The sequence below is a fragment of the Vulpes lagopus genome, chromosome 3 (assembly GCF_018345385.1).
Source record: "Vulpes lagopus strain Blue_001 chromosome 3, ASM1834538v1, whole genome shotgun sequence".
NCBI lineage: Eukaryota > Metazoa > Chordata > Mammalia > Carnivora > Canidae > Vulpes > Vulpes lagopus.
In genome coordinates this window covers 100,955,564-100,979,668 of record NC_054826.1, presented here as the reverse complement: position 1 = coordinate 100,979,668, position 24,105 = coordinate 100,955,564, and the positions used below count along the sequence as shown (strand labels likewise).

At 56.6% G+C, this 24,105-nt stretch overlaps 1 long non-coding RNA gene across 1 annotated transcript; it reads right to left on the bottom strand.

The window, feature by feature from the left end:
* Window positions 1-6,790: 6,790 nt before the first annotated feature.
* LOC121486287 lies at window positions 6,791-9,859 on the bottom strand. The gene is made up of 4 exons (XR_005986594.1): window positions 9,245-9,859; window positions 8,218-8,472; window positions 7,872-8,047; window positions 6,791-7,491 (listed from the first exon to the last, which is right to left on the bottom strand). It is a non-coding gene; the product is annotated as an uncharacterized LOC121486287 (long non-coding RNA).
* Between the last annotated feature and the right edge of the window lie 14,246 nt (window positions 9,860-24,105).

The following is a 24,105-nucleotide window of genomic DNA, read 5'->3' as shown; positions in this document are numbered from 1 at the left end:
GCGGCGCGACTTGGCTCCAGGTCGAGGGGCCCCCAACGGACGACGCTGCAAGACTCGGGACAAGCGGTCCCTGGGGAGACGGATGGAAACGGGCCTGGAAGGCGGCACGACGCGGGCAGAGCCCCGTGTCTCACCGTAACACCCGGTACCGCGCTCGCTGCAGAGGACGCGCTCCGCGACCCAGGGAACGCGACGACTTCCTATAGACGCCGCCGTCGGTGCCTCCCTTAGCAACCTGCAGACTGACGAGAGGCACCGACCCTCGGACGACCGCGTGCCAGGACGACACACGCTGCACGGACGCCCTCTCGCCAAGGCGCACATAGCTGCGGCCTGGGTGAAGATGCCGTGTCCCGGAGGAGAGACCAACCCCGAGCCGCCACCGCAGCGCCACTCCTGGGGCGGCCGGACCACGGGCCACATGCACTGAGCCGCTCCTACGCCCCAAAGGGCAGGGATGTTGTGTCATGGAAACGGAAATCTCATTTTTTTTTGTTTTTTTTTGTTTTTGTTTTTGCTTTTTTTTTTTTGAAATCTTGTTTTGACGTCAGCTCGCCTTCCCTTGTGCCGCCTTCGGTGTCACCCTTCACTGGCTCACGGGACATCGGTCAGTCAGCATCGTGTCCCAGACACGCGTCCCAGGAGCAAGGTCACCACTGAGGCCAGAGAAGTGTCCCGACGGATGCACGGTCCCAGGAGCCACTGGCCCAGCCATGTCCCCTCTGATCACCAGAAGCTAACGGGACACTGGGAAGCTCCGTGCGGCTACGGCGCCGCGTCAAGGCTGGGGACGGGGTCTGTGCTAATTCACGGCAGTCATACTGCGATGCTTTATACCGCACAGCGAGACCACACGGGGGCTGGGGAACCCAGCGTCTGAATCAAATGGGTTCTTTGGCCACATCTTTAAAATTCATAGAGTTTGTCCTTTTCATTTTTTTTATTTAAAACTGTTTTTTATTTATTCATTCACGATAGAGAGAGAGAGAGACACAGGAGGAGGGAGAAGCAGGCTCCACGCAGGGAGCCCAACACGGGACTCGATCCCGGGACTCCAGGATCACACCCTGGGCCAAAGGCAGGTGCCAAACCGCTGAGCCACCCAGGGATCCCCGAGTTTGTCCTTTTCAACCTTAGGTTCTACGAGTTTAGAGATCGCGGCTCCTGGGCGTCAGGTGGGTAAGGTGAGACGAGAGAGAGCCCCTCTCAGATGACGCACAGGTTCCTGCTCACCCTGACGCTGTGGCCGGCCCATTCGCTCCGAGCTCTTCCTTATACCAGGAACCTGCGGGCATGAGCGTCTTCAAGGGTGACTGATCCTCCTCGTCAGGAGAGGGAGTCCGGGGTCGCTGCTCGACGGACGGATGCAAACGGAGGTGTCAGGAAGCCAGGGGGTCAGCAAGGGTCTCTCGGACGTCGTACGCCGAGCGAATAATCCACTGCAGCGCCTGTGGGACCCAGGAAATTTAACCAAAATGCCCTACCCCTGGCCAAGCAGAGCAGGACCGACTCCATTCTGTGCCGACCTGCTCAGGGCACTGCCCCGCCCTAATCACCGGGGCACACCCTAGTCGGAAATCGGCTCAGGGATAGGCCAGCTCAAGTGGATACTGTAGGGTAAAATGTAACTCAATCGGCCACCTGCGAGGGTCCGGACCTGCATGACTGTGCAACTTTCTGCGTATCCCATTGGCCACCGGCCCCTATAAAGCTGCTGCGCCTCTTAGTCTCGGGGTCCAAGTCCCTGCTCCGCTGTGACGGGTGCACTTGGACCCAGGCTCGAGCTTGTGAATAAACCCTCGTGTGTTTGCATCGGGGTCGGCTCCTCGGTGGTTTCTCGGATTCGTGATCTTGGGCACATCAGCGCCCACACCAGGCAAGTATGGATCCACACCTCGGAGGGAGGCGCCGGGCCCCCCCGCAGGCAAGCAAGCGAAGGTGACAGAGGTCGCGAGCAGGCGGTGAAGAGGGAAGATGATGTTCGCGGCACCCTGGAACCCACGGAAGCTGACAGCATGCTGTTCTCGGAAAAAGGAAAAAGGTTGGGCGGCGGGGGACGGGGGGGGGGGGTGTCTTGCTGTAACGTGGTAGCCGGACGTCATGAGAGCACGCAGGTCGACGTGTCAGCGGGTGCTCGCGCCACGGTCCTCTCATGGTGCCTTCAGGGCCTCCCGACCTCACATGCCCCCGTCGGCGTCACTGTTGTGGCCCAGGAAGCGACGCGCCGACACACTCTGGCTGGACCCGACTGACCCCTGTGAGAGCAACCTCGCGGCGCTTACCGCACGTCCACGATGCTCGTCCTGCCTCCTCCCCCAGGCGACGCCGAGCGGTGCGGTGCGGTGCGGTGGGAGCCTCTCGGTGCCACATCTGCACAACCCAGAAGTGTACAAGAATTAACGTCCCTGGGAGCAAGCGTGTGGCCAACGAGGAACGGGAGCTGATGGACAAACCCTCCTCCTCTTCTCCTCTGGAGGGACGGCCTTGAGAAGCAACAGGTTTAGGGTCTCTCAGAAAGTCCCATGGGGGGGACCCCTGGGTGGCCCAACGGTTTGGCACCTGCCTTCAGCCCAGGGCGTGACCCCAGGGTCCTGGGATTGAGTCCCGCATCGGGTTCCCTGCATGGAGCCTGCTTCTCCCTCTGCCTGTGTCTCTCATGAATAAATAAATAAAATCTTTTAAAAAAAAAAAAGAAAGAAAGAAAGTCCCATGGGGTCAGGTAACAGACGCCCCGATACCACACCAGGGGGGACCAGCCGCCCTTGCCCCCTTTTAACCACTCTGCCCCCACGGTCCCCATCTCCGTCTTCCTCTTCCTCAGCCCTGCCGTCTAGGACTAGAAGAGCCCAGGCCAAGGGAGACTGGAATTACTGGCGGTTTCTGGGGTGGACGGATAGACAGACAGACATCAGGCACATGGAAGGAACAGGCCGTGTTTCCACATCCTGCGAAGAACAGCACCACACGCGTCCGCTGAGCACTCGGGGGAGCCAGCCTCTAGGCCCTGACGCGCTGGCAGCTCTCACTGGTCGACCTTCAGGCCTCCCCGACCCCGTTCCCCCGACGGCGGGCCCACAGGCCTCCCAAGGAGGAGGAGGAGGAGGAGGAGGAGGCCGGGAAACCAACACGGCCTGAGCGCTGTGCCACGCGGACTCTGGTGTTGGCTGAGCTGCTCTTCACGGGACCCAAGGAGGATTCTCCGGGTCTCAGAGACGAAGGAATCCGGGTGCAGACCCAACAGCATCCGATTACCGAGTGGCTGGAAGTCAGACGCATAATTTTTTTCACTGATGCAATTTCTCCAAACTGGATCCCGTCGTTGAGAACCAGGCTGTGCTTGCTTTTGTTGTTTTTTAAGAAGCCTCCACGCGGTGCAGCCCAACGTGCGGCCTGAACTACCGGTCCTGAGATCAAGACCTGAGCCGAAATCAAGGGGTGGACGCTTAACCTACGGAGCCACCCGGGCGCCCCGGGGTGCTGTCTAGATGCTGCCGGTCTGTGACCTGATTCGACTCCAAGAAAAGGCAGGTTGGTGTCTGGGGAGCAAAAATAACTCCTGTGAACTATGTCGGCAAAAGCAGAAGTTAAGCTCTGTTCTATATAAGAGGAAGATCACAGAGAACAGGGAGCGTCAGAGTCCGGGACCGTGTGTCCGGGTCGGCCTCGGCCAACCGTGCGCCGCGGAGCAGCCTGGACGTGCAGCTGTTTGGGGCCCTCGGCTCCCGCTGCGATCCTCCGACCGGCGGCGCCCACCGACGAAGCCCCGCGGGCCGCGGCCCGAGCAACGTGGAGCAGCCGGAGCTGCACCTGCTGCGACCCGGGAGCGTCTGCATCGCGGGGTCTGGCGGTGCCGAAGGGAGGGGAGGCCCCCCGCGTCGTGGGTCACAGAGTGGTCGCGGCCCGATTTCCTGCCAAACAGCAGCGAGAGTTGCTGGGAGATCAAGGGAATCCCGAAAAAAAGAAAAAAATACCCCAAAATGCGAGACAGCACCATGCTCTGTAGTCGAGGCTGACGGATAGTGACTGGCATCGCACGAGTCTACACCTTTCAAGTCTCGTCACTAAAAAATACCAGGAACACGAGAAAAGTGTGAGAAGTGTTGTTGCGAGAGGCGCCCTTCCATGCGCAGGCTTGCCCCCCGCGCCCCCGGGCAAGATGGGACACCCTGCTTGTTGCAGCAACGTCTTGGGTTCAAAGAGTGCTCTTCCCACCGCCCGGCTGAAGGGGAAAGAAGAGCAGCGAGACGGAGATGCACACTCGTGGAGCCCTCCCGCGGGGTCCGCAGCACCCCCTCGACACGGGCACCCAAGCCGCCCCGAAACCCTAGGGGACAGGACATCACGCACCGAGGATGTGTTTGGGACCGGGGAGAGCTGAAGACGAAATTGCTGAGCCCACGCGGGGGCCAGGGTGAGCGTGGGCTGGGCCGTGACCCTCGTGTGCACCCCACAGCCCGGGGGGGGGGGGTTGCAAAGGGGATGAAATACAAAAAACAAAAATTAAAAAAAAAAAAAAGGAAATACAGCCCTAACGTCTTCGGTCGCTTGCCGAGTCACGAGGCCTTGATACACGCCACACACTAGGAATAAAAGATGAAGAACGGACACGTCTGTCCCCTTGTGGAGCGTGCGTCCCGGTGACTGGGGCCAGATGACAACGGAACATGAAACGGGCCCTGGCGACCACGTCAGAAGAAACCGGGGTGGGGGCTGAGCAGAGCCAAGGGGCACAGAGCCGGCCAGGGCCCGGGCACAAGCGGAGACGATCTCGGGCAGAGGAAACCACCAAGTGCAAAGGCCCTGAGGTAGGAGCGTGCGGCTGGTGTCCCAGGAACGTCAGAGCGACGCTGACCGGCCCTGCACGGACAGGAACCCGCCTGGGCCAGCGGGAAGTCGCCGTGTGTCCCCAGCGCTGGAGGGCTCCCGGAGCCTCTGGCACCCACCGCGCCCCGAATCCTCCTCACGGCCTTACGAGAAGGGAAGGCCCCACGGGAACCATTTTCTCCTTTTTACCGATAAGGAAAGGGAAGCTCAGGTGATCATCACTGCCCCGGAAGCCGCTCGAATGCGGGGCCTCCGCCACACTCAGGGGAACGTAGCCCTTCCAGGTTCCAAACATGACGCTGCTTGGTCCCGACAGGTGCCACTTTCTGAACACCGTGGACCCGAACATTCACTGTCCACTGATGCCGATGACATGCATGCATTGCCCCATTTTACAAATGAGGAAACACCCAGAAAGTGTGAATAATTCAATCATACGCCAATAAAGCTGAAATTCAAGGATAATAAAGTTCCTATATTGGCTCCCCCCCCCCAAAAAAAAGGTCAAATAAATTGCCGTGTGCACCTGGGAGAGATGCAGCTGGCCCGGGGTGCCGAGGGGCGCACGGAGCGGGCTCAGCTCAGGCCCGAGGCCCCGTGGCCCCGCCTGGATTCCCCACGACGACCACCGGTCCCGGGTCCCCGGGTCCCTGGGGGCAGGTCCCGGGCCGGCCAGCTCTGCCCCTCTACCCCCCGGGATTCAGGTGTGGACCAATCTGCGAAGGGCGTCGAGCTTCTGTCCGCTGCCTGCGGGGCCTGACGGCTGCAGACTGGCTTCGCCCCGTGGCCTGCGGTCCCTGCAAGGGGATGTCGCAGCCTTCGTCACCCTGCGGCCCGGCTGGTCCCCCTCCCCCAGGGCGGTGACAGGGCACTGTGGCCCCTTCTCCTGGGGCCTCCCCGCCAACCCAGGGCCCCCCTCCCCCCCGCCAGCAGCCCCATCCACAGAGATTTTCTCTCCTCTTAGTGCAAACCAGCTTGCAGGGTTCCAAAGCCCTGTAGACGCAGAAAACCTTCGACACACGGAGGCGTGTGTGACCCGGCCCGTCCTGCCTTCCCGGGACCGCGGCCGCCCCTCCGCCTCCGCGCCTCGCTGCGCCTGTACTTTGACGAGTCGCACGCCTGCCGGTTGGGTCTCCTCTTTTACTTTTTATAAAGATTTTATCTATTTATTCATGAGAGATGCAGAGAGGGAGGCAGAGACCCAGGCAGAGGGGGAAGCGGGCTCCGTGCAGGGAGCCGGACGCGGGACTCGATCCTGGGACCCGGGGTCACGGCCTGGGCCGGAGGCGGCCGCTCCACCGCTGGGCCCCCGGGCGCCCCGGCTTTCTGGTCTCATCTTCGACCCCGTCTCCTGCGGGAAGCCCTCTCCGACCTCAGCCCCCGTCTCAGCACCCCGCTTACTTCGCCCTCACACTTACCACGAGTGTAATCATCTTTTTTGTTGACTTGCGTCTTTATGGTCTGACCCCACGCGAGGGCGGGGGTTCGTTGGTCCTGTCACCGTACAGCGTCTACACATGAGTTCTCCGCACACAGAGTTCAGCGAATATCTAGGGACCGAGGGCCCCCGGGTGCTCAGCTGGGGAGAGTCGGACTCCTGACAGGGAGTCGAGGTCGAGAGATCAAGCCCCGAGTCCGCAGCTCTGCACAGGTGCGGAGTCTGCTCGACAGCCTCCCTCCCTGTGTGCACACCACCCCCCACTTGCTCTCTCTCTCCCCAAAACAAATAAATATTTAAAGGAATGTTTATGGGGGATCCCTGGGTGGCTCAGCAGTTTGGTGCCCACCTTCTGCTCAGGGCGCGACCCTGGAGACCCGGGATCGAGTCCCGAGTCAGGCTCCCTGCATGGAGCCTGCTTCTCCCCCTGCCTGTGTCTCTGCCTCTCTCTGTGTCTCTCATGAATAAATAAATAAAATCTTTAAAAAAAAAAAAAAGGAATATTTATGGGGTGAATGAATACAGGAATCTCGACTTTAATTACGCGGACCCCCAGCTCCGTAAACATGGTGCCTCCGCCGTGTCTATCCTCCTCGGTCTGCTGTCCCGAACGCCCAGGGAAGCATCCCGGTGATGCAGGGATACAGAAAGGAGCTGTGGTCAGGACCTAACTCCTGCTAAATAAGAACAAGGAGGACAAACTATACTGACTCAGAAGAATCCGGGCCGTTAGGCTGGGTGCCAGGAATTTGTGGCTTTTCCATTTCCTTAGGTACATAAGAGACTGGGATTTTGCGAAGTCACCCAACGTAGGACCCCGTGCTGCCAGCCCCATGCGCCCAGCCCTTAAACACGTGTCCTGCTCCAGTTCAACAGCAGCCAGACCTCCGGTCGGCATTTACGGGGTTGGAGGTCAGGGCTGACCCAGGCCTTCGTCTTTTCACCCGAAGTCGGCAACGCTATAACCGTAGCAGCTGCTGGTCTTCCGTCAAGAGCCTGCTGATGACAAGCACCGCCCAGTGCTAGGTGCTCCGCACGTCACGCTCCGACTCACCTTTGCAATGAGCCTGTGAGGACGATTCTTTGTCCGACCAATAGACGAAGAACCCGAAGCTCAGAGACGTTACAGCATCTGCTCCTGAGCCAGGCTCATCGCTGCTGAGGTAGGCAGAGACCGAACTCACGCTTTCTGATTCCAAAGCGAACGCCGTTAAGCTACGTTTTATTACCTTTGGGGTGAAAAAAAAAATCGCACCGATGTATTTGCGTTAAATTCCCTAAATGCCGTATTTTCTGATCCACTAAGGACATGTGCTTGTCTAAGGGGCGCCTGCGTCGGCTCCCTGGCTCTGCGCTGTCCCTCAAGGCCGAAGTGCTACCAGGGGTCCTGTCGCAGGGAATTGTCTCCGTTTACCTTCCCTAGGGAAGCAGCTCGCGCGGACGTTCGCGTTCTCCTACCTGAAGACTCTTCGAACAGGAGATGAACCCACGCAGGGGCGCGTGGAGGAGCCCCAGGATCTCATGAAGTGGCTGATGAGCTCCCTACCCAAAAGGGACGGTGAACCTGACACCCTGACTGCCGGGAAGACAAAGGGTGGTGTCTGCTCACCGAGAAAGGTGGAAATAGGTGTGTTCCGGCCCCGGAAGGAAAGTCAGATTGAAGGAGAACATGGAGCTCTTCAGCCGGACTGTGCACGCCGACGTCACAGGGCGGGAGCGTTGTTCTAAGCAGAGTCAGAGAGCAAGGTCTAGGCTACAAGAGTCCTTCACGTCTGTAAAGAATCCCTAAAAAAGCAACTAACGTGAGTAACAGTCGAACCGGGACCCACGCGGACATCGTCCGAGGCCTTCAGAGAATCAGACGCACCAGGAGGCTCCTCGGACGCCTGAGCAGACCCACCCGGCCGTGCACGCACCGTCTGTGCCCCGGGAGCCCGGTGGGGGCCCACCCGCACCTGCAGTGTCGCTAACGGCGAGTCACGTCCCGTTTTGCTACAGGAAACATCATTGCGGAATGCACGCCGGGTCGCCTCCTCGGCTCGCCCTGCTAGGGTTGCGGGTCCGGAGAGCGGCCTGCACCCGCTCTGCTCCAAGCACTCGCCGCCTCCGCGTGCACACCTGTGCACCTGTGACTCGAAGACACAGCCGTGTGCGGCTTCCCGGCCGCGCTCCCCGCGGCTGCTCTCACCCACCCTCACGCAGTTTGTTCTCTAGACAACAAAGTGAGGGTTTAAAAACGTCAGTCGGACCATGTTACTTTGCTGCTGACCACTTGCCAGACGCTTCCGGTTACACCAAGAATAAAATCAAGACTCCTCACTATGGTCTAGGGCAGAGCTTTCCAAACCAAGCTATTTACGAAGTTGCGACACCACTGTTCTGGGGAAGGATCAGCATTTTAAAGTAAAATGGAAAATATCAGTTTAGGGGCGCCTGAGGGGCTCCGTCGGGAACCTTGGCTCAGGTCGGGGTCCTGAGATCCAGGCCTGGCGCCCGGCTCCCCGCTGAGCAGGGAGGAGGGGCTGCCTCTCCGTCTGCCCCTCCAGCCGTTAGTGCCCGCTCTATCCCTTCTATAAATAAATAAAATCTTTAAAAAAAGAAAATATCCGTTTATTGTATATAGTAAGGATAAGGATTATTTCACAAAACCTCTCTTTCCGAGGTGTGTGTGTGTGTGTGTGTGTGTGTGTGTGTATACGGTGGATTCAGCGTAAAATGTGTTTCCCATGGGTCACACTTAAAGAGCTTGAAAGCCATTGATTGGCCTCAAGACTTTTTTTTTTCTTAAGATTGTATTTTTTCATTCATGGGAGACGCACACAGAGAGGCAGAGGGAGCAGCAGGTCCCTGCAGGAGCCCGAAGCAGGACTCAATCCCGGGACCCGGGGTCACGGCCTGGGCCGAGGCCGCTGCTCCACGGTGGAAGATCCTGGCTCACATCCCTCCTAACACCGCGGCCCGCCACCTGCTCGCTCAGCGTACCTCAGCCCTTCTAGACGCCTCACTGCGCCCTCCGGGAAGACAGGCTGGACTCCCCCCGTCCTTGACGCCTGCCCCGTGCTCTCCTTCCCTTTACTTGCAGCGCTGGGTCCTTAGCATCCAGGCCACCGCGCACGTGTCGCCCGCCTGCAGCCGTCGTGGGGCCATCGGCAACAAGCCCCCACCTCTCTGCTCCTAATGAGAGCCTCAAACAACTGTCGGAGGACGCCTCTAAACGCCAAGATGCGGCTGCCAGCACCCAGGCCTGGCGGACAGGAGCTAAGGGAGAGTCTGGGGGCTCACTTGGCAGCTGGTCAAGGAAAACCCCAACTTCAGGTACAGAACGCGGCTGCTCTGCGGGCAAGACTCGGAAACGCAGACCAGCTGGCAGGGAGCATCGGGTAGCTACGGACACTGCCGTGGCTTTGCCGAGAGCCCTGTGGCTCCGGGCAAAAAAAACCCTTAAAAATGAAAGTATTCAAAAAAAATTGTTTTGAAATGAAAGTGTTCGTCTCGAATTCCCTTCGGATACTGTGGATCCAGAAGCAAAATCCGCACCCGACACCTTCCGTCCTGAAGGAAGGACAAGGACCCAGGAAAGCAAGGACCTAATGGCAACAGCCAAGGACAAGAGGAGGGCGGCGGGGGTGAGGGGGGGTACCTGCCCGGGGAGCCGGGCCCAGGGGAGACCCCCGAGTCTGAGGACAGAGGCCTGCGGTCGCCCCACCCAGCCGCTCCGCCAAGGGGTTCCTGGGATTCCCGCCTCCACCAAGTGTATTTAATTCTCTCCGGGTGCTGGTCATTAAGGGCTGGGTGCCAGGCCAGAGTGGGAACTTTCTTCCGGGTGCTGCGGGGACCCCTGAGGAATTTCAGAGGGGAGGGCCTGGCGGGGGGTCTCCTGGGGACAGACCCCAGCAGGGGAGCCCAGCAGGTGCTGCTGTGGGCGGCACCCTTAGGGCTGTACCTGCTGGGCCACAGGGGCTGGGCCGCACCTGCTGGGCTGCACCTGCTGGGCCGCGAGGAAGGTCCCCTGGGGGGGGCGGGAGGCTGAGCCCACCTGCTCAGCCCGTGACCCCCGGCCCCCACCCCGTCCCCCAGGGAAGGGCCGCTGCAGAGGTCACCCCAGGGACGAACCCGGGTAGTGCGCCTACACTGGGGCGCCGGCAGGTGCTCCCCGCTATGGGCTTCACCTCGGCCCCCCCCCCCGTTATTATGGTGGTCGAGGGGATGGAGACCCTCCCTCGGGGGCACAGCACCTCCCCCGGGGGCACAGCCCCTCCCCCGGGGGGACACAGAAGCCCCCCCACCCCCGCCCCGCACAGTCGCCCCAGCGCAGGGGCCTCACTCGCCAGCCCGCCCCGCTGCCGCCTGCGTGGAGGAATTCGCCGCCCTGGGCCCCGAGCTCCGAGGGGGGGGCAGGGGATCCTGCGGCCGCGGGGCGGGGGTGTGACCTGGGGCGGGGGGGGAGCCGCGGGGGGAGCCGGGGGGGGGCACAGGCCCGACTTCCGCCCGGGGAGCCCGCTAGGCCGGCAGGGGAGGCGGCCGCCGTCCAGGCGCACAAAGGTCGGGGGTCGAGGCCCGGGCGCGGGCTCCTGTCCGCAAACCTGGTCCCCGAGGGGCCCGGACGCACGGGCAGCGGGCGGGGGGCGGCGGGCGGGGCGCCCCGAGCTGTGTGTGCAGGCCCGCGCCCCGCCCCGCTCCCCTCCCCGTCCCGCTCCCCGTCCCGCTCCCCGTCCCGCTCCCCTCCCCGTCCTGCTCCGCTCCCCGTCCCGCTCCCCGTCCCGCTCCCCTCCCCGTCCCGCTCCCCTCCCCGTCCCGCTCCCCGTCCCGCTCCCCTCCCCGTCCCGCTCCCCTCCCTCCCCGTCCCGCTCCCCTCCCCGTCCCGCTCCCCGTCCCGCTCCCCTCCCCGTCCCGCTCCCCGCCCCGTCCCGCTCCCCTCCCCGTCCCGCTCCCCGCCCCGTCCCGCTCCCCTCCCCGCCCCGCTCCCCGCCCCGTCCCGCTCCCCTCTCCGCCCCGCTCCCCGTCCCGCTCCCCTCCCCGTCCCGCTCCCCGCCCCGTCCCGCTCCCCTCCCCGCCCCGCTCCCCGCCCCGTCCCGCTCCCCTCTCCGCCCCGCTCCCCGTCCCGCTCCCCTCCCCGTCCCGCTCCCCGTCCTGCTCCCCGCCCCGTCCTGCTCCCCTCCCCGCCCCGCTCTCCGTCCTGCTCCGCTCCCCGTCCCGCTCCCCTCCCCGTCCCGCTCCCCGTCCCGCTCCCCGCCCCGGTCCCCGCCCCGTCCCCCTCCCCGTCCCGGTCCCGCTCCCCTCCCGCCCCGCTCCCCGTCCGGCGGGCCCCGGGCAGCCCAGTCACCCGCAGCGGGGCGGCCGCGGATTAGTTGGAGGGGGAGGCTGTGAATTCCAGAGAGTTCTTTCTCTCCGCCTCGCAGCCGGTGGCCGCGGGTGTCGCTACATGAAAGCTTCCCTGTCACTACGGATCATCGCTGCCTGGGCTGCCGCATTCCGCGGCCCCGCGCCCCGGCCCGTGACCCCGCCGCCCCCCGCCCTGCCCCCTCTGCCCCCCTCCCCGAGACGCAGCGACGCCCCGGCCGGCGGGGGGAGCGGGAGGGGGGTAGAGGGGGTTGGGGGGCTGGGACGGTGCTAGGAGGGGGTGGCGGGGGCGTAGGGGGTGCTGGGAGGGGGTGGCAGGGGGGTAGGGGGTGCTGGGAGGGGGTGACAGGGGGTAAAAGGGGGGTGGGGGCTGGGACGGTGCTAGGAGGGGGTGGCAGGGGGGTAGGAGGGTGCTGGGAGGGCGCTGGAGGGTGCTGGGAGGGGGTCGCAGGGGGGTAGGAGGGTGCTGGGAGGGTGCTGGGAGGGTGCTGGGAGGGTGCTGGGAGGAGGGTAGGGGGTGCTGGGAGGGGTTGGCAGGGGGCGGGAGGGATAGAAGGGGGTGGGGGGCTGGGACGGTGCTAGGACAGTGCTGGGAGGGGGTGGCAGGGGGTAGGAGGGGGGCGGGAGGGGGTGGGGGGCTGGGGGGGTGCTGGGGAGGTGCTGGGAGGGTGCTTAGGCCTGGCAGGAAACCCGCGGACCAATGCGTTGGCCGAGAGGGCAGCAGCCGGGGGAGCCCTCAGGCCTCCCCACGACTCTGAAGCTGGACCGATGCCCCCTTCCCCCCCTGCAGGCCGCCCGCACCCCCTCCCCCCCTGCCCGCACCCCCAGGGCCCCCCAGGCCTCCCCGCGGCTCTGCAGCCGGGCCGACGCCCCTCCCCCTCCCCATCCCCCCTGCAGGCCGCCCGCACCCCCTGCCCTGCCCTCACCCCCTGCCCGCAGGCCCCACCGCCCCTCCCCTCCGTGGCCGCGGGCCCTGAGCCGGGGAGGCCAGAGTCAGCCGCGCCCCAAGGCAGCGACTGCGGGGAGCAGCCCCCACACCCCCACCCCCCAAGCCTTCCCGCCCTTTGAGGGCAGGTGTGCAGCTGCCCCCCCCCCCCCCCCCCCCCCCCCCGCCCCGTCTGGCGCCCTCCCTGCGCTCCCCCGTCCCATCCCTGGGGGTGGGGGGAGAGTCTGTGCAAAGAGTTTCCCTCCCCCCGCAGGAAGGCGAGAGCCGGAGACCGGGACCGGGAGGGGGACGGGGCGGGGGCACCTGCCGGGCCTGGGCGCCGGGGTCAGGCCCCAGGGAAGCCGCGGAGACCGGCGCCGCCCCCGGACGCGGTGGCCTCCCCCGGCTCCCCCCAGGACTGTGCAGGGATTAACGCCGAAGAGATTAGAAAGCGCTTGGTGATTTGTAAAGCGCTGGGCAGAAGGTATTAGGATCATTCAATTATCTCACTGGGCTCGGCCTGGAGCGTGTTAATGATCCCCGCTCTGCGGCTCCCTGCCCCTGCCTGGGGAGGCCTGTGAGTGTGCCCCGGGAGGCCTGTGAGTGTGCCCTGTGAGGCCTGTGAGTGTGCCCCTGGGAGGCCTGTGAGTGTGCCCTGGGAGGCCTGTGAGTGTGCCCGGGGAGGCCTGTGAGTGTGCCCGGGGAGGCCTGTGAGTGTGCCCTGTGAGGCCTGTGAGTGTGCCCGGGGAGGCCTGTGAGTGTGCCCTGTGAGGCCTGTGAGTGTGCCCGGGGAGGCCTGTGAGTGTGCCCGGCGAGGCCTGTGAGTGTGCCCTGGGAGGCCTGTGAGTGTGCCCTGGGAGGCCTGTGAGTGTGCCCCGGGGAGGCCTGTGAGTGTGCCCTGGGAGGCCTGTGAGTGTGCCCTGGGAGGCCTGTGAGTGTGCCCTGGGAGGCCTGTGAGTGTGCCCCGGGGAGGCCTGTGAGTGTGCCCCGGGGAGGCCTGTGAGTGTGCCCTGGGGAGGCCTGTGAGTGTGCCCCGGGGAGGCCTGTGAATGTGCCCCGGGGAGGCCTGTGAGTGTGCCCTGGGGAGGCCTGTGAGTGTGCCCTGGAGGGACCAACGTTACAGAAAAAAAGAAAAGGGTGGGCCAGGACATAGACAACAAGTGAGATCGTTATTTTTGAAATAAAAAGAGTGATAGCCCTCGGGGATTTCAAGTTGCAGGTGCCCACGATGTGACGCGCCCGCTCTGGGCACCGTTCGAGGCCACGAGTGGGTTTTCTGGGGCTTCGCTGACGGGGCGACGGGCACGCCGTAGCCTGAGAAGCAGAAGACCCTGTAAGGTGCGCAGGTTGTTGTGTCTCGGGGCCCCATTTCCCCGTCTCTGAAGTACTAAGTAGGAACGAGCTGCTTTAAGGCCCTCTTACCCCCCTTCCGTCTCGGGGCGCGGGGGGCCTCGTCTCGGGGCGCGGGGGGCCTCGTGGGGGCATCCCACCCCACTCAGCAACAGTTGGGGCTCCAAGGTCATTTCATACTTGAGAGAATATCAAAGAGCCTCGCTAATCCTCATCCTGGGATCAAGGACTAAGTGAGCAAACAATCCAAAATCATGCCAGCCACTTAGGGACTCTTAATTCTACTTAATCGTAATAAGAATTTTTCAACATTTGGAGGCCGCTCTGGGGAGAAGCATGACATAATGCCTCGAACACTCAGAGCTGTGCCATTGGCACGGAATCAGCACAATTAGCAGCTTTCTCCCCCCACATGCTCCACTGGGAGAGCGCCCGCCGCCCTGGGGAGCGCCCCCGGCCCCACACCTGCGGCCCCAAGCGCTGGGGTCAGGGTCCCAACCTGGGCCCCACCCTGAAGTCGCCTGAGCCCCAGCTCGGGCCCAGCGGCACCGGCCCCCGGCCCCCCAGACAGACGGGCTCAGGCCTCTCCAGCGCTGGCCCAGGCCGGGCGTCCTCGGCGGGGCGTCGAGGTTCAAGGCCCCGGGCCAAGGCCCCGGGCAGGGCCGGGATGGTCCAGGCCGGGCTGTTACTCCGATGGATCGTTTTAATTCTCTCCACTTTGATCACGTCAGTTTCCACAACAAACACGCTGCCAGGCTTTCCTGCTCACAAAGGGAGCGCACTTGGCTGCGCACGAGCCCAGCCGCCCAGCCGGAGGCCGGAGCTCTGCCTTCCGCGGGTTTAACCCTTTGGTCACACAAGTGATCAAATGCAGAAGCAGACGCGAGCATCCGAGCATCCGTCCGGCCTCCCACCTCCTCCCCGGCCACAGGCGCTCGGCTCCTCCGGAGAAGTGCAGTGATTTGCAGCCTTTAATTAATTAAGGATCCAAGTGGCAGATGCAGTTCACACGCAGTGGAGCCAAGTCCTGGCTAAGAAGATTCTTTTGCTCCAAATGCTCTGCAGTTCACGGAGAAGAACTTCGGCTAATAAAAATAGCTCTGTCTCCTGAGGTGCCAGGAGCCGTCTTAAATCGTTTAAAATATTATCTCACTTAATATTGGCAAAATACTAAGGTGAAAGAGGGATTATGTCAACTTCATAAGTGAGGAAACCTCGCAGTCAGAGGCTAAGCTTTCTGCCCCAGATTACAGGGGGTTTCGCCTGCATTTGTCTGGCTGCGGGCACAGGCCCCAAGGCCCCAAGGCGTAGACTTTCCCACTCCTGCTGCTGCGGGTCGGGATGGATTGCTCTGGATTGGGGGGGGGGGTGTTAAAGAGGCCAGGGCCTCAGAGCGGCCCCTCCAGCCAAGCCCATTTCCTCTGTGCCTTGATTTCACTCCCTGTAATTCGAAGATCGAATTAAATCAGTTCTTTTTTCCAAACCTCAGTCACTCGCGTTAATACTCACACCGCTCGTGTCATTATTTAGTGTCTATTCTTCCCTAAATCTGTGTACTTCTACAAAAGCAAATATTTTTAAAAATTAAACAAGTCAAAAATCAAAAATGACTTGCTCTACCTGGATGGTAATAATAAAAATAAGATGATTAAAAATAATATCACTGAATCCTAGCTAGACACTCCTGCCAGCCTAAGGCTCTAAGATTTGGGCTAACCTTATGTTAAATTGGAAAATACGCAAGTGAGTCAAAGACACCCTAAGTTAGTTAAGGTATTATGGGAGCCGCACCCCGAGGCTTTCTCCTTCATGCGGCCCGGTGGGAAGAGAATCCAAGGGGAAACACAACCCACATGGTATTGGGAGTTTCCTCTCCGCATTCCCAGCTCTCAAGTACTTCAATTCCAATTAGAAACTCTGGTATCAACGACCACCACGTGTGCAAGCCCATTCACCAGCACGCAGTGAGGCAGTGAGTACTCCCCGACCTGCGGAAAAAGTAGGACGAGACCTGGACAACAAGCAATCGCTGTTCCGAATAAAGAAATGAAGACTCTCTCTGGGAAGCGTCGTCGAGGACGGCACACCGAGGGCCCCACAGCCGTGTAATAATGCTGCTTATCGGCCATGGTGTGCACCTGTAGGTTTTCAAAGTGGTTGAAGCCCCTGGGGACAACCAAGACGGTTCCGGGACAAAACTATTTTCATGATAATACTAAGATGTCTGTGCCTTTTTTGCTAAGTTTTCCAGAGGCTATGGGACGTGAGATAATGCAACAGATGGAGTGCAGGAGTAGACGTGAGCGTCCAGCCGTCTGCCGTTGACGCACATACTAAAGAGATTTGCAAAATGTTAAACAATGTCACTCTTCCTACCAAATTATTTTATATGGGGAAAGGTATATATTTTTCCTAGAAGCTAAGTTATTTATGTTAACCTATAATGAACGTGTCACTGTTATTTTAAAGCAAATATATAGGGATCCCTGGGTGGCGCAGTGGTTTGGTGCCTGCCTTTGGCCCAGGGCGCGATCCTGGAGACCCAGGATCGAATCCCACGTCGGGCTCCCGCTGCATGGAGCCTGCCTCCCTCTGCCTGTGTCTCTGTCTCTCTCTCGTTCTCTCTCTGTGTGACTATCATAAATAAATTTTATAAAAAATTAAAAAATAAATAAAAAAAGCAAATATATAGGGGATCCCCAGGTGGCTCAGCGGTTTGGCACCTGCCTTCGGCCCAGGGCACAATCCTGGAGTCCTGGGATCAAATCCTGCGTTGGGCTCCCTGCATGGAGCCTGCTTCTCACTCTGCCTGTGTCTCTGCCTCTCTCTCTGTCTATCATAAATAAATAAATAAATCTTTAAGAAAAATAAAAATAAAACAAATATATATATATATATATTTTTTTTTTTTTTAAGATTTTATTTATTTGGGAGAGAAAGAGCATGCGCATGAGCAGGGGCAGGGGCAAAGGGAGAAGCAGGGAGCCTGAGGCAGGGATCACGACCAGAGCTGAAATCAGACACTTGACCAACTGAGCCACCTGGACGCCCTAAAATAAATATTTTTAAATGCCTTAACTTCTATGCGTAAATGTTGGTAGATATAATTAGATACATTTTATGCAGATATGTTGCATATGGCCCATATTTTATGCGTAAATGTTGGTAGATATAATTCACATAAACAAAAACTCTTTGATAATTCTTAAAAGCATAAAGATGTCTTGTAGCCAAAATATTCGAGAATATCTGAGGCCATTATAAACAGCAAGAATTGCTGAGCACCTCAGCTGGAATCTGAAGCGACTGAAATCAAAAGTAGGTCGCGGGTGGGTGCCCGGGTTGCCAGCCTGCTGAGCATCCCACTCTTGGTTTCTGCTCAGGTCATGATTTTGTGGGTTGTGAGATCTAGCCTCGTCGGGCTCCGCGCTCAGCAGGGAGACTGCTGGAAGAGTCTCTCCCTCGGCCTTTCCTCTCTCCCTCTCTCTCTAATAAATAAATAAGTGTTAAAAAAAAAAAAGTTCAATATAAAACTATATCTGGTGGGGAGGAGTAAGAAAGAGCCACGCACTGAGCACTCATGAATTACGATGTTTAGTGATAATGGACAGTGAGCATCTCTCAGATGATCGTCAACTCAGGGGCGTCCTTTCGGACCATGAAAGGGAAAATTAACAAACTCAGAAGAAATACAGCAGCCTGAAGGTGTTCACATTGTATATAAGTGACATATGTGTGTGTGTGTGTGTGTGCATATATGTGAAATAGTGAGGCCGTTGAATTCCAAACGTTGCGGCGATTGCAGCGACCTGAAACGTGCCCGCCGGTGCCCGGGCCTGGAATAGGAATGTGGAAAATGAAGGCTTTGCTTGGGAAGTGTGCATAGGAAAATTTGCTCTTTTACAAATTCCTTTTACTGGTGTCCCCAAATTGCTTATCTAATCACTATAAAGTGGTAAAGTTTTCTTTCTTGTCTGGTCAGAGAACTGCTGAAAGGCTGGGACACTTAAAGCCCCGGTTCTCTGATCACATGGTTGATTGAGCCCACAAGTCAGGCCCGCGCGTATCCTAAGCTATTTTACGGGCTGAATCCTATCAACTGTTCAGCCATAAATTGTGACTATCAGCTGAGACCATGGCCCAAAAAGTATAATTGTCAATTAGTGTGTTTCATGTAGATAAGGCCAAAGTGTATTCATACCTATACTAACCGTCTCCCTCTCATTTTGATTCTGGGAGCTCAATTTACAAAGAGAATTAACATTTCTCTTTATTTTAAGTGGTTTCTATGGATACCTTCCATGAAGCATTTCATTCACATCTATCCAATTTAAGCTTCTTATTTTAATTTAAATACATTTTCCATCCCTCCAGAATTTGTATATGATATCTGCAGTTCATTTTCTGGATGTAAGTAACCTACAAAACGCATTTATGCACACAAAATTTTAGATTAATATGTTTAACGGTTTAAAAAGAGGGAGAAACTCCAACGGCATAGAAAGTCATAATCTCAGAGTGGGAGCTCTATTTTTATTTGCTTCATACTTGCTCAAAACCTGACCTGTCATCTATAGAATCGTGTTTTTCTGATTTTGGTGTTCTGCATCCTTATTGGGTGGCTTTTTTTCCTCTCCTTTCTTGATCTTATCTATTGTTATACTGCAGTTTGCTTAGTTAGTGGAGATGGGATTAAAAGTTTTTAGGTTCTAGCACAGTTAAAATTCAATCATAATTTGACAAATAACCATTAGATTTCTACTTAGCATAGAAAATTTGAAAAAAAAGATTTTTTTTTTTTTAAAGAATAAGGCCTCACATAACTGATGTAACATTGCCAGCATTTTCTGATCAATAAGCACATTTTTTACAATTTTCCTTTTCCGGGAATAACATGTAAACTTGTTGGGAAGAGATCTGACGTCCTCTCCAGCTACACATCTCTCCTATATTTATCTGTTAGGCAGATTTCCTACGCCTCAGCCTCGAAACCAAGGTCTCCCACATATGATTCCAGATTCTTGCCAACTTTTTCCACCACCGCCCCCTGCACAGACCCCCTGCTACAGCTTGGCCTACTGAGCTCTCCAGGAGGTGAGTTCCCCTACTAACCTCGGGTTTTCGCTCTTAACCATTCTTTCTCACTTTGAAATGCCTCCTTCAGTCTTCCCACTGTCTGGTACCCGAAATCTTATCCAGACCCCAAAACAGATGACCGGTGCCATTTCCCTTTCTTGATCCTCCCCATAGAGGTGGCCACTCTTCTCTTGATGGCCACAGCCCACTCATTATCCCATACTCTGGGCTTTTTTAAGATTCATTTGTGTGTTTGCTTTATCCCCTACTCCAAAATAAAACCTCCTTCAAAATTTTTATACTTTTTAATAAGTAACACACACCTATAATAATCATATAATTCAGAAGGCACCGAGGGATATTTGAGGAAACACATCTGCTTCCCACCCTCGTCACCTCCCCGGTTCTCCTCCCCCGAGGCACATGCTGTCACCAATTCCTTGTATATCTTTGGGGCGCCCCGGGGGGCTCAGCGGTTGAGCGCCTGCCATCGGCTCGGGGCGTGACCCCGGGGTCCCGGGATCGAGTCCGTGTCGGGCTCCCTGCAGGGAGCCTGCTTCTCCCTCTGCCTCTCTCTCTGCATCTCTCTGGAATAAATAAATAAAATCTTGTTTAAAACCTCCTTGTGTACCTTTTTAGAGATAGTCTATATAAGCCTGTGTGTGTGTGTGTGTGTGTGTGTGTGTGTGTTCACGCTACTCCGCGGGGCGGACACACCATGCTGGGTAGGTTATTCCTTACACAGGGCACCGCGTGGAAAGGGCCCGAAATCCAGCCCACGCTTCTCTTGCCATGCTCTGTGCTCCTGCGAAGCACGTCCTAAACAAAGGGGGTTTTCTTCAAATTTCCACAGATGCTCCTCAGAGCCTCGCAGCGGTCCTACCGTGTGTTTTTATTTCATTTTTAATTTTCACTTCATTGTAAAACATCTTTGTTATTTTCTCTGTGCTATGACAAGAAAGGGCTTTTGTTACAAACTCATGTTTAAACAGTATCATCAGGGAAAAATATTAATTTGCAAAACCTGTCTTCAAGCACTGGCCTATTTCTTTAGACTTGCCGCTGTATAAGTCACCCGGGGATACACCAAGCTGATATTATTGGTTTCAAATAAAATATCCATGAAAAGACTTTCCAGAAGTCATAAGAATATCAATAATCATACTTATAATGGTTATTATTCTTTTTTGAAGCAAGAATTTTAAGCACATTTACTAGGCTAGGTTATTTGAGGTTTATGAAATCTAAAAAAAAAATGTTAATGTAATAATTACATCTTTTTCTTTTCCCCAAATTAGTCTAAGACATTTAAGAGGGAAAAAAAGTACCATCTCCCTACCCTAAGGACTCATTGGGCGTCAGTTGCCAAACATATCAAAATCCAAGACTCTTATAGTTTCAGAAAAAAATTTATTTTTAATGCTTCTCACTCCAGGGGTCCCTTTTGATGTATTTCTGCCCTCATTTCCAATAGTTAAATCTAAACCTGTGTTTCTTCTTAGAAAATTCATCATTCCACTATGGAGCCTGAGATTTGCAAGCAAGGAGCACAGCTCCTGGATTTGAGAACCCAGAGATTCACTCCTATAGCCAACCACCCATTTGTATTTTATAAACCCATCCAGATTATAAGCCCTGCAGTCATCCCTCCAAGAACTTTACTTTAAATGGTCCTGTCACTCTGGGCATGTTACATTTAGGTCAAGATCTCTGGGCACCTGGCTAGCTCAGTAGGGCACGCAACTCTTGGTCTTGGGGTGGTGACCTCAAGTCCCATGTGGGGGTAGAGACGACTTTAAAAAGTAAAATCCTAAAAAGAAAGAAAGAAAGAAAGAAAGAAAGAAAGAAAGAAAGAAAGAAAGAAAGAAAGAATAAAAATCAAGTAATGTGCCAGTCATCATCTGCAAACCCAGTGCTGACCTCTAGACCTATTCCTCGCACTCAGTTCCCCTCCACCCTCAGAGAAGGCTCAGAGAAGAGGGGGCACCATAATGACGATGAAGATGATGAACAGGAGAAGAAGCCACACGCTTAGTGGTTGGCTTTGTCGGGTCTCCAAATGCCGGGAAGCCAAAAGTGCCCTGTGGACACATCTTGCTTAATTTCAGGTGAGACGTACCCTGGCACAGCTTTCTCCAAGCAATGATAAGCATTAAGACATCATCACCTTTCTTTGCAGTGAAGGAGCCTAGAATACTTCACTGTGGCATAAAAACGACGTTGAGCCAAAGGCATTTGAGAAGGCCTTTTTCCTCCTTTTTCCCTAACTCCTTTATCTGCCGGGGAGCAGAGCCTCCCCAAAGAGCTCCAGGGAACTCAATTGTCATAAATCCCTCCCCCTTCGGAGCAGCCAGGAGAGCCTGACTCTCAATCACCCCATCGAAACGGGGATTTTCATGGAACTGCGCGTCTCCCACCCACTCTCCCAAGGGCCCCTTTACCTTGCCTAAAAGTCATTCGTTGCTCAAGAAGTGTCTCTCGGCCCCTTCCCCTGGTAAGAGAGCCCACAAGGCCCAAATTCTAACCCTGCCCCGAGTCACGGGTGTACGGTGTACACGTGTGAATCCGAATCTGTCTTTTCTCTTGCTAATCTGTCTTTCGTTAGTTTAATTTGCATGTCCCCAATTATTAAACCTAAGAGGATAGAGGAAGAGCTCGTCTTCCCTGACATTCGGCAACAAGGGTCAGATGGTCGGGATTCCCCTGCTTGCTCCAGAGACGGAAGCCGAGACCGTAGGCCTCTGATGAAGCTGGCCGGGTAAGTTTCTTTCTTTTCTTTTCTTTTTCTTTTTTTTTTTTTTTTAAGATTTTATTTATTTATTCATGAGAGACCCAGAGAGAGAGGCAGAGACCCAGGCAGAGGGAGCAGCAGCTCCCTGCAGGGAGCCCGACACGGACTCGATCCCAGGACCCCGGGGTCACGCCCTGGGCCGAAGGCAGGCGCTGCACCGCTGAGCCCCCCGGGCGCCCCGACGGGAAGCTTCCCTTGCGGTCTATCTCCTGGATTTCGGCTCGGAGTCCAGTTGAACAGGACAGCTAAGACTCTCTTTTTGCCTTTTCTTTCTAAATTTAGATTGGCAGGACAAAACACTGAAGGGACTAATTTTGGGGTACCGTAACCCTGGGCGACGCTCGGTTTTGACTATTCTCGGTTATGTATCTTTTCCCTGCCGGGGATAGCCATTGTGTCCTATTTGTCTCATTCTGTGTCCCCAGAGCTTGGCTTGGACTCGGCGAGAGCATCCTCTCTGGGGTTTCTGCTGCCGGGGAGTGCGCACTGCTGGGCCTGCGTCTGCAGGTTGAGGGCCCCAGATCTATAATCGACCAAGCAGAAATGTGGGAGCCTGGGCGCCCAGTGTGTGGCGGGTGCCCTCCCGGCCACTGCCGGCTTCCAGGGGATTGGCCTATCTGTCCTCACCGCCTTGCCGGCTCGCAGACCGCCTGCGACCTTTCTTTCTCTTTCTCTTTAGAGGTGACGTTGGGTCATGAAAGTGGCCTCTTCTACACCCTTTTGGAGGACACCTTCTATCTATCTCCAGGGTTAAACCATAAAAAGGCTTATCAGATTGGGGGTCACATTTTTTTTCTATAAACTCCTATAATTATGCATATGAATAAAAATCAGTCTTTTCTCCTGCTAATCTCGATGTGACTCATAGCCTCCCAGCTAATGGACAAGAGAGGGTGGAAGAAAGGGTTTCCACCCCGCCGGCAGCATCTCTTCCTTGGAAGATAGTACTCACCCCTTAAGGCCCAGCTCAGATGCTACCTTTTTGTTTTCCTTCACTAGGACATGGGTGCCCCTTCCTCCAACTCTTCAAGCGATTTGCTCGTCCTTCTTTTAGAGCATTTCTGCAGATATCCTGATGGTCTGTGCACCTGGTTTCCTCCCTCCTACTCTAACGTGTGTGTTTTAAAGGCAAAGACTAGATCTACCTGCCTTATCTTAGGATGACCAGTAACGCTGAGGACCGCTCTGTGCATACAACAGACACCAGGCAGGAAGCACACCTACCTGATGGCCCCAGCACTGTGAATCTGAATAGCTCCTGAGGTGGTCAGGTCTTCACTCTTAGCCTCGGGCACGTTCCTTTCCACCCTCGGCCTTAGCTACCTCATTTACAAAATGACAAGTCCAGTACCTACGTGGAAACTCCCATTTTCCCAGCAGTAGCGGAGCCGTCTTATTTAAGCCAATGGCAGAAAGTCTAGGCCATTCGTGACAGGCTGTAGCGTTAGCTCCTCTGATCCCTCACACCTACCTGAACACACACCTGAACACCAAGGAAGCTCAGCAGCCTTCGCACCTGGACCCACCTGACTGTCTCCTGTAGGAGACGACCACCCTCTCTCCCACCCACATGAAAATGCCCCCAAAAAAGAGTTTCTCCTCATAGGCAACAAACGGTGGGCAAAATCCCTTCCTTAGGCCATACAGAGTCAAAATGTCAGGACTTCTGGAAATTGCCGTGATCTTGTTCTGGGCATAACGTTACATCAGCCTGTCAGTGACCTTAGTGGCTCCTGGGTCAGCCGAGAGAGGGTTCTGGAATGGCGGTGGGGGGAGGAGTTGAACTGGTACCATTGGGCTTCAGAGAGGAGGGAGGAAAGAGGTGACCGTACGAGACAGTCGTACCACCACAAGGAGGCCCCGTAATGACAACAGAGTCTTTTTTCCCTCGGGACTATAGATGAATAGGTGCGGTGTTGTCCTCTACGGGAACCGGGAGTCCATAGGCAGGGGGGCAGGTGAATCACGCAAGACAAGCCCATGCAACCCTTCATCCATCCATTCCTTTTAATGAAATTAAATGGGCTTTTTAAAATGTCCCGGGGTAAAAAAATTAAAATAAAATAAAATAAAATAAAATAAAATAAAATAAAATAAAATAAAATGTCCCAGGGGTGCTGGGTGGCTCAACTGGTTGAGCATCTGACTCTTGATTCCTGCTCTGGTCGAGATCTCGATCTCGGGTCGTGGGATTGAGCCCCTCACAGGGCTCCCGGGCTCCCTGCTCAGGGTGGAGTCTGCTTGGAGTTCTCTCTCTCTCTCTCTCTCTCTCTCTCTCTCTCTCTCCCCCTCTCCGTCTGTCCCTCATCCTCTCAAATAAATAAATAAAACCTTTAAAATGCCCCAAGTACCAGGAGGAAA